The sequence below is a fragment of the Panthera onca genome, chromosome F2 (genome assembly GCF_046562875.1).
Source record: "Panthera onca isolate mPanOnc1 chromosome F2, mPanOnc1 haplotype 2, whole genome shotgun sequence".
In the NCBI taxonomy this organism is placed as follows: Eukaryota; Metazoa; Chordata; class Mammalia; order Carnivora; family Felidae; genus Panthera; species Panthera onca.
In genome coordinates, this window is record NC_138356.1 from 51987776 (window position 1) to 52006036 (window position 18261).

The 18261-nt window shown below is 39.1% G+C and overlaps 1 protein-coding gene and 1 pseudogene across 2 annotated transcripts in view; both read left to right on the top strand.

Moving 5' to 3' along the window:
* The window catches only part of OXR1 (oxidation resistance 1), a 447865-nt gene that overhangs the window by 304240 nt on the left and 125364 nt on the right, over window positions 1-18261 (top strand). The gene's annotated exons all lie outside the window — the stretch shown is intronic.
* LOC132664401 (large ribosomal subunit protein eL20 pseudogene) lies at window positions 15707-16653 on the top strand (annotated as a pseudogene).

Consider the following 18261-nt stretch of genomic DNA (forward strand, 5'->3'; position numbering starts at 1 on the left):
GGGATCTCTACCCTCATGACTAATCTAACCCTAATGACATCTCAAGCCCCACCTTCTTATACTATCCCAACAGAGTAAGGGTTTCAACATATGAATTCATGCAATCCATACAAGCTCCCAAGACTCTCATCCTCTAGTAGACATCCCTGTACACTTTTTCCCATTCCATGAGCATGGGCAGGAATATGAATATGAATTTGAAGACCTATCACTCCCATGATTAGGTTATATTGCATGGCAAAAGTGAAAGGATTTTTGGAAATGTAATTAAGGTCCCTAATCAGTTGATTTTAAGTTATTTCAGAGGGAGATTATTCTGGGTAGGTCTGGCCCAATCATGTGAGCCCTTTAAAAGAGGGTCTAGAGATCCCAGACAAAAGTCAGACATATTTAGATAAAGCAAATATGCTTTCCTGTTGGCTCTAAAAAGCAGACTGCTGTGTGGAAAGGCCCATGTGGCAGGGGACAGTACATAGTCTCTAGTTGCTAAAGGCCCCAGCCCTACAACTGCAAGGAATTGAATTCTGACAACAACCAATGAACTTGGGAGAAGCTCAGAGGAGACTAGTGGCCCCAGCCAACACCTTGACTTCAGCCTGGTGAGCTCTTGAACAGAGAACCCAACAAAGCTATGCCTGGACTCCTGATCCAAAATAATAATAATAATTTGTAATAAACTGTAAAATAATAAATTTGTGGTTTTTTTTAAATTTTCTTAATGTTATTTATTATTGAGAGACAGAGAGACACAGAGCGTGAGCAGGGGAGGAGTAGAGAGAGGGTGAAACACAGAATCTGAAGTAGGCTCCAGGCTCTGAGCTGTCAGCACAGAGCCCGACATGGAGCTCGAACTCACAAACTGCGAGATCCTGACCTGAGCCGAAGTTGGTCATTTAACCAACTGAGCCACCCAGGCGCCCCAAATTTGTGTTGTTTTTAAGCTGCTACATTTAGAGTAATTTGTTACACAGCAATAACAATTTAATACAAGCGGAATGATATGATCTTCTTTATGAATAATCTGAAGGACACCAGGGAAACCATTTAGAGTCACTGTCATAATCCAAGCAAAAGATAAGGGCAGCTTGGAGTAGGATGCTGGCAGTAGAGACAGAAGGAAGTAGACAGATTTTAAATAAGTTTGGAAGTGAAGCAGGACTTGCTGATAAATAGGATTTAGAGGATAAAAGAAATAAGCAAGAATGATTCTTAGGATTTTGGCATGAGCAAATGAGTGGATGGTAGTGCCATTTACTAAATCTTGAAAGAATAGAGGAGGGACATTTTGGCCTACAGGGTGGGGTCAGAAGATGGTGTTCAATTTTAGAAATATTATATTTCACCAAGTTGGTAGTTATATAAATATAACATGTATATTTGCATATATATATGCATGTATATATGTAATATGATTTTTTGTCTTAAAATTAAGATGATAGTACAGTTCATTTTACTTTTTATCGACTTAACAGTAAAAATATGAATTTTAGTGATTGCATAATATTCCACTGTATATTAATCTTTCTGGCAAGTCCCTTATTCCTCTATTATGTATGGTTAAACTGTTTATATTCTTTTCATGTTTATGAAGGATTTCCTAGTGAATAATCTTTTTTTTAAAATTTTTTTTAATGTTTATTTACTTTTGAGAGAGAGAGAGAGAGAGGTGTCGGGGGGAGATGCAGAGAGAGAGAGACACACAGAATTCGAAGCAGGCTCTAGAGTCTGAGCTGTCAGCACAGAGCCGACGCGGGGCTCGAACCCACAGACTCATGAACTGTGAGATCATGACCTGAGCTGAAGTCGGCCGCCCAACTGACTGAGCCACCCAGGCGCCCTGTGAATATTCTTTTTTTAATTTATTTTAACCCCGGTAGACTTAACATACACTGTTATGTTAGTTTCAGGTATACAATATAGTGATTGAACAATTCCATAGCGGTGCTTATCATGACAAGTGATTAATTCTCATCACCTATTTTCCCTGTGCCTCCATCCACTTCCATTCTGGTAACCATCAGTTTATTCACTATAGTCAAGAGTCTGGGGGGCACCTCTGACTTCCGCTCAGGTCAGGATCTCACTGTTCATAAGTTTGAGCCCCATCTCGGGCTCTGTGCTGACAGCTCAGAGCCTGGAGCCTGCTTCGGATTCTGTGTTTCCCTCTCTCTCTGCCCCTCCCCAACTCATGCTCTGTTTCTGTCTCTGTCTCTGTCTCTGTCTCTGTCTCTCTGTCTGTCTCTCTCAAAAATAAACATAAAAATATTTTAAGAGTCTGTGTCTTGGTTTGTCTCTCTCTCTCTTTTCTTTTTCCCTTTGCTCGTTTTGTTTCTTAAATTCCACGTATGAGTGAAATCATACGGCATTTGTCTTTATGATTCTCGTATTTAGAGTAAATCACCAGAATTGGAGTTACTGGGTCTGATGGGCATGAACATTCTTATGGTCTTATAAATTCAACTGTATTAAATCATCTTCTAGAAAGGTAGGACCAATTTACATTCCTTCTAATAGTATATGAGAAGTTGACCTCACTTTCACCACTGAGTATTATTACTTTAAAAGCATCTTTGCCAATTTAAAGGTGAAAAAAATCCATTTCTCTATTAATTTTTCACAGCCTGTGTGTCATGAAGGTATGCTGCAGTCTTTGGTTTTGCTTTCTTTGGTTCTTTCCTGCCTCACCTGGCCCCCCTCACTATATTCTAACAGCATGTGAGTGGAGTCAGGGTCTGTCATTAGTAAGCACCAGGAGGAGATAGACTGATGCCATTAAGACAGTCATCCTTTATGAAAATATGGGAATTTTTTCTGATATATTTCCCCAAATTATATCTAAAATCAGGAAGTCTTGATGTGTCCTTATCATCAAATTAGCTTTCTTCCAAACAGAGCGTAAAAAACTTTTTATATAGTTTTTCTATATACAAAAGGAAGAACAAAAAATGGCTAACGTTTTTCATCCTATTTAACTACATTTTTAAAATGGTATATGGTAGATAATACCATCATCCTTCTGAGCTAAACTTATCGGTTAAAATCTCTGCAGTATATCTCAAGAATTGTCAACTAAAAAGGTATTCAGTGTATTAGGTTGTATGTTGTTTAATAATGGTTCCCTGTGGGTGATGGGCTTAGGATGGGTGGTTGTTATTTTATTACTTTTCTGTATTGCCCAGATGTTTAATATTGAATATGTAGTCTTCTCTAACAATTAAAACTTTAACAGAACTTTAAATTTTAATTAAAAAGTGCTTTAAAATGTCTTACAAAACAATTCCTTGAAATTATTTAAAAGTCAAGAACAGGAGAGGGACACCTGGGTGGCTCAGTCAGTTAAGCATCTGACTTAGGCTCAGATCATGATCTCACGGTTCGTGAATTCAAGCCCCACATCGGGCTCTGTGCTGACAGCTCAGAGCCTGGAGCCTGCTTCAGATTCTGTGTCTCCCTCTCTCTCTGCCCCTCTCCCACTGACACTCTGTCTCTCTGCCTCTCTGTCTCTGTCTCTCCCTCCCTCAAAAATAAATAAACATTAAAAAAAAATGAAGAACAAGAGTAACTGAAACATTTGCAGGGATTAAATAGAAAAACTTTGAAAAACCAGGCTTATACAGTGTACTAATTGTGTGTCATAACACTTGACCTCAAACCAACAATTACACTTTTGTAAAAACCCAAGCCATCTTTTAAATATGTTTTCGAACACCTTTTTAAAAATGGATCAGGGAAAAACAAATTCAAAAGGACTGTGACTTCCTATTGGTGAAGTCAGAATGCTGTGAAGATAGAAAGCTTGGCTTTCAGAGGGAAAGTCCTGTCACAGCTGAGCGTCAAGGACAAATGTGAGTTCTTAAATGGCATTTGCAAACCGTATTAAAAGACCTACAGTTGTCTCTTTGTTAATAATAATGTCTACTGTTTGAGTATTTTTCTATGTGCCGGGTAGTCTGCTATGTGCTTTACATGTACTATCTTGTTGAAGATTTTAAAGATTTTTTTTTTTAAGTTGCCCAATTCTCTAAATGAGGAAACAGGTCAGAGAGAGAGCTTGCCCAAGATCACCCTTTGGTCAACAGTGGGGTAGGGTTTAACCTCAGGATTATCTTATCCTAATGCTTACTCTCAGCTATTACTCGTAACCCTTAGCCTTCTATCTTATCTAAACTGTTTTTCTTCCAAGTATAAACAATTGAACATCCACTGCTTTCAAGAATAGCTGTCACTGAATCAGACTATGTGCAACTTGCTTCTCTGCCATTATCACTTCTAATCATTGCTCATCCCTCTTCACTGGACTTGCTGGGTGCACAACCTTGCTCACTGGCCCACTTTGCTTCAAACTGGAGACCCCACGTTCTTCCTTTGGCCCCTCAAAGCACAACTAAAACAACATTAAGAGTGACACTTTATTGGATGTAGGAGGGTGGAAGAGAAGACATGGTGAAAGTGATTTCTGCAAAAAGCAGGAAACAGTATTCAGTATCAGATTCAGTATCAGTCACCACTGTTCCTAGGGAATTACCCACAATTCCTCACCACAGGGGATTTCTTTTTCAGACTCAGTCCTCTTGACACATTGCTGGGCCCTTTGCTTTTCTTCTGCAGCCTGTTCTAATAACCCTCATCTGGCTTCCAACTCTCTAACACGTCTGGGAACTGGGAAGGTCGAACAGCTGTTGAGCTCTTCACCCCCCGATCCCAGCCTAGGCTCTGGCCCTAGGTTTGTACTGAATAACTCACTAAGATATTCTGCTTAGGACGGTGCCATCTACTCAGGTACTCCACCCTCACCTTTACAAAGGACTGGCTACAAATTTGAAATTATATTTTCCTCTTTAGCCTCTCCTGAATCCAGTGTGTCCACTCCAACAAGCTCAGCAAACCTTAAATATTAGTCAGGGTCTTCCAGAGAAACAGAACCATGGGAAATGTATGTTACAATATTAATATATTGATTAACATAATAGTAACATAATATAAAATAATAGTGTATTATTTATATGCATTATGTTTTATATGTGTGTACATATAAAACATATAATGCATAAAATATATATAATCTTTCTCTCTCCTTCTCTCTGTCTCCATTGATATTTATTTTTTTTTTTAAAAATTTTTCATGCAGTGTGAGAGCTGGCACACCAGAAATCTGTTGGGCAAGCTGGCAGGCTGGAAATTCAGGTTAGAATTGATGTTGCAGTCTTTGGTCTTAATTCTGCAGGACAGGACAGGACAGGACAGGACAGGCAAGCTGGAAAGGTTTCTGTGTCCCAGTCTTGAGCCTTAATTCCTTCTTCTTCAGAAAATCTCAGTCTTGTCTTTTACGACCTTCAACTAATTGGTTAAGACCTATCCACATTAATGGAGCTTAACTCAATTTGCTCAACATCCACAGATTTAAATGTTAATAACATAAAAATTGCCTTCACAGCTACATAGTGATTGGTATTTGACGAAACAGCTGGACATATCACCTAGCCAAGTGAACACATAAAATTTACCCAGCACATTCTAGATATTTGAATTCCTGTTATGTGCCAGGCACAAACATGGTCTTACCCTCAGTGTACTTAAAAGTTAGTTGGAACTCTTTCACCTAGGATTCTTTGAAATAGTCCTGCTTTCAGAAAGATTCACTTACCCATTATGCCCAATCCCTGTATGCAGTACCATCAGATTTACAAAATTGGGGTGAAGGCTAAGACCTCTAACATCAGCTTAGGTTCCATAGCGTTATTAAGTAAGGAAGTATGACCACTATGGGAATTCTGGGCATGGTTCCAGTTATTCCAGGCAAACACAAGCATTTATGATTGTGGAGGAACCTGATTAGCTACTGAGAAGAAACTATCTTTGGGTGTAATGGTGATGATTGTGTGGCATAATGGAGATGGACAGTCCTGAGTTGAAAATCCTACAGTTGGGGGCGCCTGGGTGGCGCAGTTGGTTAAGCGGCCGACTTCAGCCAGGTCACGATCTCGCGGTCCGTGAGTTCGAGCCCCGCGTCGGACTCTGGGCTGATGGCTCGGAGCCTGGAGCCTGTTTCCGATTCTGTGTCTCCCTCTCTCTCTGCCCCTCCCCCGTTCATGCTCTGTCTCTCTCTGTCCCAAAAATAAAAAAAATAAAAAAAAAAAAAAAAACGTTGAAAAAAAGAAAATCCTACAGTTGGACACAAGTTCTACGATGTTGAACAAAACCTTCCTTTTCATTGTCTATAAAGTAGGAGTGATATTTTTTTTAATAATTTTTTTAATGTTTTATTTATTTTTGAGAGAGAGACAGAGCACAAGTGGGGGAGGAGCAGAGAGAGAGGGAGACACAGAATCCCAAGCAGGTTCCAGGCTCTGAGCTGTCATCACAGAGCCTGACATGGGACTCAGACTTGTGAACCATTAGATCATGACCTGAGCTGAAGTTGGACGCTTAACCATCTGAGCCACCTAGGCACCTAGGAGTAATATTCTTTCAGAGCTTTAGTAAGGGTCAAACAAAATACATATATATATATATATATATATATATATATATATATATATATATATATAAATTTCCCCACAGTGTGTTTCATACTGTTTATGTAGTAGTGTTCTTTCAAGTCAAGGCTGAGTCACAAGAAATTAAAACTGACCCAATCATATTTAAAAAAAGATAGAGATGATAATGATTGGGCAAGCATCAACACCCACAGCTTCATGGAGACAGGACTTGGTCCTAGAAAGTCAGGAGTCAAGGTTGTCTCTCTCTTTCTCTGCTTCCCCAAGGTCTCTCATTTTCACATTTCTCTTCCAGTCTTTTCCATTCTCCTTTATAGACTAGTTTCTTTCCTTATCCATTAACTTGCATGTGACTTCTGTTGTTATGACTTCAATTAGGCCCTAACTCTACATAGTCTTTGATTTTCAGAATTTATCTCTTAGTTCTGATTGCCCAGACTGTCTGCCTATGGAAGAGCAACCCTTGAGTCAAGTGTCAGGTGGGACCTCATCGTATAATCAGCCCGAGGAAAGGGTCATGAAGACAAATATGCCAACATAGGCCTATCTCTTCAACAAGTAGAAAATGTTAGACTTGGATGACATCCCTAGATGTGCACCTGTAGCTGCAGTGAAATCATATCACCTTGAACTTACTCAGACTCAAACCTCATATAAAGTATAGAATGTGCTGCCATTATTGTCATCTAACCCTCACAATAAGTAAACCTAACATTATAGAGCTTACTGTGAATAACATAATTAAAAAGGTGAGTATACCAACAAACCACCAGAAACACTTTGTAATTCCTCATCCATATCCCATTCACCACTAAGGTTTCATAGTTATCTTAAATGCAATGTGGTTTGAGTGTCCAAACATCTGCATATAGACTTTCCTTTTGTTCTTCCTTAAACGATACTTTATTGTGCTTATGCACTTTTCCACATGTGGTGCATACACCAAACCATGCATACCATGTGTATGGAAGACTTAATGATTGGCAATAAATTTGGCAATACATGTTTCTTAGCTCTTCCTTGTTGACTTAAAAATCACCCTTGTGTAAGCTGGTATTCCATGTGGTCACATTATCACTGGTCATTCCAAATGGAATATAATTATTCTGAATTACAGATGGTGCTGATTAATACTTGATCTTATTATTTTGGTTAATTATGTTGCTAAAATAGGTGGTAGAACAGGAAAGGATTTACTAAATTTCATTTAAAAGACCTAAGGTTTTGCAACTAATTAGTTTCTGAGCCAAATATTTGACTCCTGTTTTTGTGCTTTTCTTCCTGAATTTACTGTCTTCCTGAACTTTGCTGTGTTCCACAGTCATGGACTACCAAGTTATTTGAAAAAATAGGCTGTTAATAGCCAAAAACTACAAAAATAAGGAAAATATGGCTATGCGAGGACAAGGCATTGCTAGTAATGGAGAGAGTATAAAACTTATTCCCTATGCTCACGGTTTTGTACCATCTTGTAACAGGGAACACAAAATATGTAATTAGTGGGACAAATCTGCATATTTACATGAATTTTAAAAATGCTTAGATGCCACCACCTTTTCCTTTTCTGTCATGTACAGTATTGTTGATAACCACCAAATTCGATATTAGCTTTTAGCTTTCTATAAAATTCTGTGGGCATTGTTCTTTTTAAGACTTGCAGCATGAGAAATCATGCTTATGAACTCATCCATTTGTTTTCTGGGAATAGTTGCAGAAATCGTAGCAGTAACAAAACTCTGTTGCTTTATTTACTGAAGTGTTGGATTGCATGATTTTAAACCAAGGACAAAGAGAAAAGAGGAAGAGTTTTACTAACACTGTCAATTGCCTTTCCAGCACACAGCTGATTAAGAAATGCTTGTACAGCTATTTGCAATAACGTAGAAGACATGTCTACTCTTTGATAATTGCTATATAAGTTTTCCTTGTTTATTCTCACAGAGTGGTTCTCAAAAAGTTTATGTAATGTGTGGGAGGATTATACCAAGAAGGAAGTGTTTCAGAAATGGTTTAAGCTGCTTCTGTATGTGCATAAGCATGTGAGCATGTTTGTGTGGCCCATGTACACGTGTACGTGTATGATTCATGCATCTCTTTGCACAAAGGATTTGAGGTCACAGGATGTCATTCCGGGTAAAAAGGCACATCAAATTATAATCAGCTAATAGAGCAGGCACTACATAATGTTCTCTTCGGCATAGATTTCTGGAAATCTTACAAGCTGAAGAAGGTGAGATCCTGGGGCTTTTAATTTGCACGAGGGTAAAATCATCCCTTTGCGCTGAAAGGGTGTGAGGAAAAGATTTCCCTAGGGAAGGCAAGCTTTTAGAAGAGCTCACTGTACAATTCATAAAGACACAAACTGTCATATTTTACATTTGAAAACTAAAACTTTAAAAATTATTTTTTTTTTTTTTTAATTTTTTTTTTTTCAACGTTTATTTATTTTTGGGACAGAGAGAGACAGAGCATGAACGGGGGAGGGACAGAGAAAGAGGGAGACACAGAATCGGAAACAGGCTCCAGGCTCTGAGCCATCAGCCCAGAGCCTGACGCGGGGCTCGAACTCACGGACCGTGAGATCGTGACCTGGCTGATTATCAAAATTAAAACTACAGGAATTAAAACATAAGGGCGAGGTGTGGCTGGCTTTTGACATTGCTAATCTGGTTTCTGTCTCAGGTCTATTTGTATGGGTCAGAAGCTCTTCCTTCTCCAACAAGACTCAGCCTAGGCTTGCCTAATAGCCTGCTGTAATTGAGCCAACCACCTTCTGTAGGGGAGGAGCCAGGACAGAAATAGCTAGGATTTAATGTTGTGAACAAGAGCTTCCTAAAAACCTTAAATCTTATCTCCTACTTCTCATTTGGGTTGAAAGGACATTAACACTAAGCTTCAAGGAATGGAAATTAGTTATTTGCGATAAGGCCCTTTTTCCTTCCTGGTTGAAAGCAACCATTACAAAGTAGTCATCCTAACAAGTAAATACTCATATTGTTTTTATTATGTGTGATTATAATCCATTCTTGTCCCCTGATGTCATGACATAAGTATCTTTGAGTAGAACTCTATTAAGGAACTTTCTAAGAAAGAAAGATGGTAATTTGAGGGACCTCTCTAGATCTTTTGGGAGAATTGGGAGGGTGAGAAAATAGTGGTTAAGAGCATGGGCTTTGGTATCACAGCAGAATACAACTTCCCTAAACCTCCATTTTTTTTCGTAAAATGGGGATAATAATAGGTCCTGCCTCAGATATGGCATATAAAGTATTTAGCAGATCTACTAGTTTCCTGTTGCGGTTGTAACAAATTACAAAAATATGAGTGGCTAAAAACAACACAAATTTAAAATTTTATAGCTTTGGTGATCTGAAGTGCAAAACGCTTCCCATAAGGCTATGTGGGTAGGTGGGGCTGCTTTTCTTTTTGGAAACTCTAGGGAAGGATCCATTTTCTTGCCTTTTCTAGCTTGTAGAGGCCCCCTGCCATGTTCAAAGCCAGGAGTGGCCAGTCAAGTCTTTCTCACATCACATCACTCAGCCACAGACTCTCCAGTCTCCCTTTTCTACTTATGAGGACACCTGTGATTACTTCGGTCCCATCAGGATAATTTCCTATCTCAAGGCCAACTAATTAGCAACCCTTAATCCCATCTGCAAGCTGAATTCCTCCTTGCTGCGTAAGGGAACCTGTTCACAGGTTCCAGGGATTAGGACAAGGACACGTGTAGGGGTCATTTGTTCTGCCTACCATACCAGAATACCTGCCACTAAATCAACCCACAGGAGCTGTGTCGGTTTTTGCCATTCTTACCCCCCCCCAAAAGGAAGAAACCCTCTCTGAATGGTTTTTGTTGTTCAACAAGATGCCAGCTGACCAATGTCCCAGAAACCAGATAAATACAAAGCCCTCCCTCACTCCATGTCAAAACCCTTTACAAACAGTAGTTTTGGCACTCTGCCTTTAAAGCTGAAAAAAAAAGAAGAGTGTTGTTACATCTGACCTAAATACACGTGGTCTACAGCATTCTTGTTCTCTCTTCACACTTCTTTCTTGAGGATATCGTCTGCTATGGTATCAACTCACCTCTATGCAGCTGACTCACCCAAAGTAGAACTTGAATGCTAACCTTTCTGTCAAGCTTAAGGGACCACATGTCCAGCTTGAGCTGGGAACCTCCTCCTGAATATTCTGTGTGTCCCTGAAATATCTCCGGAATTCAAATGACTGCCTTTGACTCAAACCATCCTTCCTCCCTGCTGGTTGCAAGGGCAGCGCTCCTCTTTCTGGCATGTAGACAAAAACACCTGCCCCCCTCGTACTCCTTATCCATTAGCTTGCATGCGGCTTCTGTTGTTAGGACTTCAATTAGACTCTGCCGCCCTTGTGCTCCGTACCACTCTTACAGGTGCCATCCAAGTTCAAGCTTCTTGTACCTTTGTCAGGACTATAGGCAGAGCCTCCTAATTGTCTCGTGTTTTCCTCCCTTCACTGATATGTGCCAATACCCCCAGGAAGCCTCAGGTCCCTTCTTTCCATACCTTTGGCCTTAAATCAATCCCACTTTGTATTAAATCCATTTTTGTCAGCATACTGAAGGGCTCAAGGAATTATTTTTAAGTACCTACCATTTGATAGACATTGTATTTAGACATTTCACATGCAATATCTCATTTAACCCTAATTTAATGCCCTAGCAGGTAGATGTTATTTCTACTTTTTAATTAGTAAGGCAATTGGGGGTTAGAAAGCTTTGAATATAATTCAGCCAAAACTACACAGTAAGCGGCAGAGAGAGAATTCAAACTCTGATGTATCTGATTTCAAAGCCCCTGTTTCTACCACTACACTGGAGCCCTCCCATTTGACTTTTTTAAGGCATCTGTTTTGTGAAGGCTTGCTCAAGTTCATGTATTTTAACAGCAAATCTTCCAGTAGCCTCATGACAAACATATGTGTGCTCATGCTGGTGGTGGTTTCTGTAGGCAGCTAAGGACTGCTGGTGTGTTTTTGGTTTTGTTTTTGTTTTTTCTCAAAGATCTAGGACTTGTCAAACCTCTGCTGTTGACATGGCTTGTAGATAAATCTAGGTGCATTTCTTACATCCGGAAAAAAAAAATAGAAAAGAAAAACAAAAACAGATGGTGTGAGAAGGAAGTTATTTGTCCATGTGTGCATGGGTTTTACCCATGTTAAGGCTCTTCTGAAGTTAAATAATCCTGATAAATCTGTTCCCGTTCCATTAGAGATCAACTCTCAGTGACAAGCCAAAACATGCTTTTCTTCTTTTACCAAAACACCCACAAAGGAAATAGAAACCAGTTTAGCAACTTTGTAAGTGGGTGCGAAAGGATTCCTATAAATAAAGCCTCCATTGTGCCACTCTGTTCATGTTAGGTTTGGAATGCTGATGGTTTATGTTGTCCTACTCTGAACTTTTACTGACAACCTAGTGAATTAGCTCTAGCTGACTTCGATACTTCTTAAAGTATCGAACAATACTTTATGAACACGTGCTTAATCACAAACAATACTTTATGAACAGACTTTGTTCCCCTCCACCACTACTCTTCATCCTTTCCTGATCAGTTACTTTCTTAAAGAGAGAAAAACAAATAATGTAACTCAAACTAGGTGATCTTAATAATAGGAAGAATGCTGTCTGGGACATTAAGAAGCTTTATTGCTCATTTAAAAAAGTATCAAAGCAAATACTATAGAGAGGTCAGTTTGGGCAACTCTTTTCTATTCACATGGTGGCTCCCCTGCCTCCCCCCCTTTTTTTTTTGAGTATGGAACCATAGAATGTAAAGAGCTGCAAGAAATAGACTTCAGTAATGTAAGGAAGTATCCTTGCAAATCTTATTCTTTTATAGGTAGGAAAATGCAAACAAAATTAACTACTAAATGTTGTTCTTGGATTTTTGTGTAGTTGTGAAAGCTAAGCATAGCAGAAGAAATTGACCTTAAACTTGAGAATTAAAAATGCTGTCTGGAGTTATTATTGGGTCATTATTCAAAATTGGAATACTGACAATGGGTCATATAAAAGTATTATGTCAATGTGAAATTGAGGTTGAAAACAACTCTATGGTTATTAAAAAATATCCATATTCATCCATAGTCATAGGAAGTATACCTAAGTATTTAGGGACAGAGGACCATGATGCATGTAACTTACCCTCAAATGGTTCAGCAAGTATATACACTGTGTGTGTGTATATAAATATAAATATATATATGATGTATATATATATATATATATATATATATATATATATACACACACACACACACACACACATATTTACATATCATGGAGAGAAAGAAAACACAAATGTAAAAGAAATGGGATAAAATATTACAGTGGTTGAATCTATGTAAAGAATAATGAGCATACCTTTGTCCTAAGCAATGTTAATTTACATAGATGAGCAAATGATGCGTGAATCTAGATTTCCATCCAAGAAGATTATAATTAACAATAGACCTATAAATTCAAGTGTTTACTAACCATATCCATTAGGACATTCCACAGATAATTCAAAATTAACCTTTCCACAATTGGTTTTACAAGGTCCCCCTTTAACCTGAATTTCTTCATTGTTTCTGGTACCAAACTAGATCCTTTCCTCTATTTCCCTTACCACATCTCCTCCACCAACACAAGGAAACATTCATGACACTTCAAGTCTGATCAAATCAAAAGTTAGAATCAACCCTTAAAATAACAAAAAAATTGGATTATTATGAATATATTTTTGAAACTCGCATCAGGTGTGTACATATTCATTCAGTCAATATGGTTTTCCACAGCAACTTCTGTGTCTAGCAACTTCTGGTTGGGTCATTGGACACATACTTATTGGCCTCCTACAGTGTTCTAGAGGCTGTTTTGGATGTGAGGAATATAGCAAGGAACATTCTTAGAGCTTAAATTCTAGTGGGGGTGGTTATTCAGAAGCAGTGGTAAGTGTCATGAAAGAAAAGTGTATAAGGGGGTGTTTCCTTGGGTACTGTAATCAGGGAAGACCTCTCTAGTGAAGAAGTATGTGAACAGGGATTTAATATAATGGTGAAGCAAAGTCAGGCTAATGTCTTGGAAGAACATTCTAAGAAAAGGGGAATTTCAAGTGTGAAGGCCTTAGGCCAGGAGTATGCTTGGTGTTCAAGGAACAGCCGAGAGGCCTATGTGAATTATTATACTCAGTGAGCAAGAGGATAAGGAAGGAAGGGAGTTCCTAGGTCTGGATCCTATGATCCACTCTGTGAGCAGTGAATCCACTCTGCCAGGTCTAATTTAGTCTGGGTATTGATTTCAGTTGTCCTCATGATTTTGTGCTTAGACTGAGAACACAAACTGGACTGCATTTTGTGGGGAAGAAGGGATATTGAGGACCAAGGACAAGGTGAAGGAGTCTCCCAAGTGCAAAGATGTTGCCCTGAAGATTACTGACCCCGAACTGGATAGACCCCAGAGAACTGAAAGTGTGGTGTCAGAAAGATGACAGCAGGAGGAGTAAAACCTTTGTCCTGCGTGAACTAGCATCACTGGTCAAACAGCCTGGACACCCCAGTCTCTTCTCTTTGCCTCCTCCCCTCCCCATTCATTGTTCCAAATGACTGTTCCAAAATTAACTAAGCTGATATCTAGGATCCTTTCTAGCCTTTAGGTAGTGATGGAGAGTATTTTGCTTTTGTACTAAAGCAGTGACTTTTGTCAGGAAGTGTAATACATTGTTTTAATAAGGAAAGTAACTCGATGCCACACTATCTCAACTGATGAATGGATAAAGAAGACGTGGTACGTATGTACAATGGAATACTACTTGGTGATCAAAAAAATGAAATCTTGATTTGCAACAATGTGGATGGAGCCAGAGTGTGTTATGCTAAGCAAAATAAGTCAGTCAGAGAAAGGCAAATATCATATGATTTCACTCATATATGGAATTTAAGAAACACAACAGATGAACGTAGGGGAAGGGAAGGAAAAATAAGATAAAAACAGAGGGAGGCAAACCATAAGAGACTCTTAAATACAGAGAACAAACTGAGGGTTGCTGGAGGGGAAGTAGTTGGGGGGATGGGCTTCATAGGTGATGGGCATTAAGGAGGGCACTTGTTGGGATGAGCACTGGGTGTTGTATGTAAGTGGTGAATCACTGAGTTCTACTCCCTAAACCAATACTACACTGTATGTTAACTAACTTGAATTTAAATAAATAAGTTTAAAATAATAATAATAAAATAAAATAATGAATTCCAGTTTTTATATCAGTTTCTAGGCACATGGTCTAGGCACATAGACCAAATATAATATAATTTTAATTTACATACCTCTGTATGGTAAAAAAAAAAAAAAAAAAAAAAAAAAAAGTGCAAACAACAAAAAAGGTCATTCTGTTTTTTTCAAGAGAACTGACTTTTTTCCAGGATTGACTTACATGACTGAAACAGCTTGAATTATTTTCTAAAATATCTATTCCATTTTATTTTCTTATTCATCAGTTTCTAATCAATTCATCATTTTTCTTTCTCATTTTATTCTTCTCAATCTTTGTTGTTTCCCCTTCTTGATGTCCATAATCCTAAAGATTGTCTTCCTTTTGCTGAAAAATTCTGTCTGATAAGCATACCCTTTTCAAGTTCAGGTAAAATAAATATAAAGTAAGAGTAGAAGACAAAATGGGGCAGAACATCATATGGAAATGAAAACAGTATATTCAAGGCACACTCTTCATATTTTATAATTAATAATTATAATTTACAAAGTAAAAAGTTAAAAATATATGCTATTAGGCAGTCTCCACAGCACCATTGATTGATATAAATATTTTAATCAGACATTAACTTTAACATAATTCTTTTAGGATATAATAATTTTCATGTACTATATAGCTTCTTATGCACGTAACCATTCATTTTCTTCTGTAGACTTTATTGTAGGATCTTGAAATCAAGCTTAAAACTCATTCATCACGATGATCTGCATTTTTTCTTTTATTTCCTTTCTTTATCTCTTCTCATGATAATTTTTAATTTTCCAAATCAGACCAGAAAAGCTTTTTTTTAGATTATGGAAACACTAATTTGAAAAGACATTTGCACCTCCATGTTTACTGCAACATTATTTACAGTAGCCAACATGTGGAAGCAACCTAAACGTCCATCCATAGATGAATGGAGAAAGATATGGAATACTACTTAGCCATAAAAAAAAAAAAAAAAAAAATGAAACCTTGACATTTGCAACGACATGGATGGATCTGGAAGGTGTAATGCTAACTGAAATAAGTCAGAGAAAGACATACCATAGGATCTCACTCATATATGGAATTTAAGAAACTAAAACAAGAACTTCCTTTCTTGGGTGGCAGCCAGAGCAGAGAGAGCGCCCTGAAGGCCTTGGGCACACTGGGAGAATACAAGGTAGTGGGGTGCCTCCTGCCCACCCCCAAATGCCACACTCCACCCCTCTATTACATGCGAATCTTTGCACCTGATCATGTTGTCACCGAGTCCCGCTTCTGGTACTTGTGTCTCAGCTGAAGATGAAGTCTTCAGGGGAAATCGTGGACTGTGGACAGGTGTTTGAGAAATGAGAAATGCCCCTTGAGGGTGAGGAACTTCAGCACCTGGCTGTGCTCTGACTCCCGCAGGGGCGCCCACAACCTGTACCGGCAGTACCGGGACCGACCGCGGCAGGCGCTGTCACCCAGCGCTACTGAGACACGGGCGGGTGCTCCACACCGCGCCGGGCTCACTCGATCCAGGTCACGAAGGTGGAGGAGACTGCAGCCAGCAAGTGCCACTAGCCCTCAGGCCAGCAGTTCCGGGACTGACGATCAAGTTCCCGCTGTCCCACCGGCTGCTGCATAGCCAGCACAATCCATAATGCACTGCCAGGGACCCAACACATTCTTGAAGATGCAGAGACTCCCTGTCCCCAGGCTGGCCGAAATAAACTCCTTGGGGGAAAAAAGACAGAGAGAGAGAAACAAACAAGCAAAAAAGGAACAAAGGGGAAAAAAAAGAGACAAACCAAAAAACAAACTCTTAACTGTAAAGAACTGGTGGTTACCAGAGGGGAGATGGTGGGGGGATGGGTGAAATAGGTGAAAGGGATTGAGACTTAATTTTTATGATGAACACAAGTAATGTATAGAATTGTTGAATCAACACAGGTATCAGGTTGTATACCTGAAAGTGATAGAACACTCTATGTTAACTCTAATGGAAGTAAAATTAAAAAAAATAATAATAAAATAAATAAAACATAAAAAATATGAAATAAAATAAATTTTGAAGAGAAAATCTTTTTTAATGTTTATTTATTTATTTTGATCCAGAGAGAGAGAGAGAGCAAGCATGAGGGAGGATCAGAGAGAGGGAGAGAGAGAATCCAAAGCAGGCTCCTTGCTGTCAGCACAGAGCCCTATGTGGGGGTCGGTCTCACAAACGGCAAGATCATGACCTGAGCTGAAAGGAAGAGTCAGACACTTAACTGACTGAATCACCCAGGTGCCCCAAAAGAGAAGATATTTTTTTTTAAATGTTGAATACAGGTCACACATGATGTTCCAATTTCAGGTATATAACATAGTGATTCAACAACTCTCTATATATGCTGTGGTCACAGGTGTAGCTACCATCTGTCACTCTGCAACACGATTGCAGTACCATCGACTATATTCCCTGTGCTGCACTGTTTATTCCTGTGACTTATTTATTCCATACTGGAAGCCTGTAGCTCCCACTGCCCTTCACCAATTTTGCCTGTCTCCCACCCCCACCCCTCGGGCCATCATGTTTGTTCTTTGTATTTATAGGTTTGATTCTACTTTTTTGCTTGTTTGTTTGTTCGAGCTTTGTTTTGAAGAGTTCATTCTAATCAATTTTTGCATTATAAAAAATGTCGTACAAACATGGCTTGTCTTGACATGGCAGGCAATATGTGAGATTTCTACACATGCTTTTATAGCTGTCTCTTCATGATGATCATTTAACAAGCTAGCATTTATTGGGTACTTACTTTAGGCCAAGTACTGTTCTACGTACCATGTACGTATTAAGTCATTTAATCCTGATAGCAGCCCTAGGAGGTAGGAACTATTAAAATCCTGGTTTCACAGATGATAAAACTGAGAGGCAGAGAGGTTGATAATTTACCCCAGGCCTCATGTCTGTAAAGTAGAGAACCAGAGATTTGAGCCCAGGCAGACTGGCTCCAGAGCCTTAACTGTTCATCACTCTGCAACACTTGCGTTAGCTGATGTAGCCCAGAGAATGCGGGAGGGATGCTGACTACTGAGTGCAGACTGCTGAGCAATGTAACAGGAGGAAAGAACAGAATGGAAAATTTGCTCCCTGCTTAATATGTGACATGTTTCCCAAAAGCACAGAACTGTAAGAGACTTTATTTTTTCTTTAGTCATAAAGTATGTGCACAAGGAAGAAGAGAATTTAAAAGGCTGTGTGTAGGCGTGCCGAGGTGGCTCAGTTGATTAGGTGTCAGACTTCAGCTCAGGTCGCGATGTCACGGTTTGTGAGTTCCAGCCCCATGTCGGGCTCAGTGCTGACTGCTCAGAGCCTGGAACCTGCTTCGAATTCTGTGTCTCCCTCTCTCTCTGCCATTCCCCCTCTCACACTCCGTGTCTCTTTCTCTCTCAACAATAAACATTAAAAAAAATAATGATAAAATAAATAAAAGGCTGTGTGTAACAGGTGGCTGCATCCGCACTGTAACCTCAGTGTTTAGCAC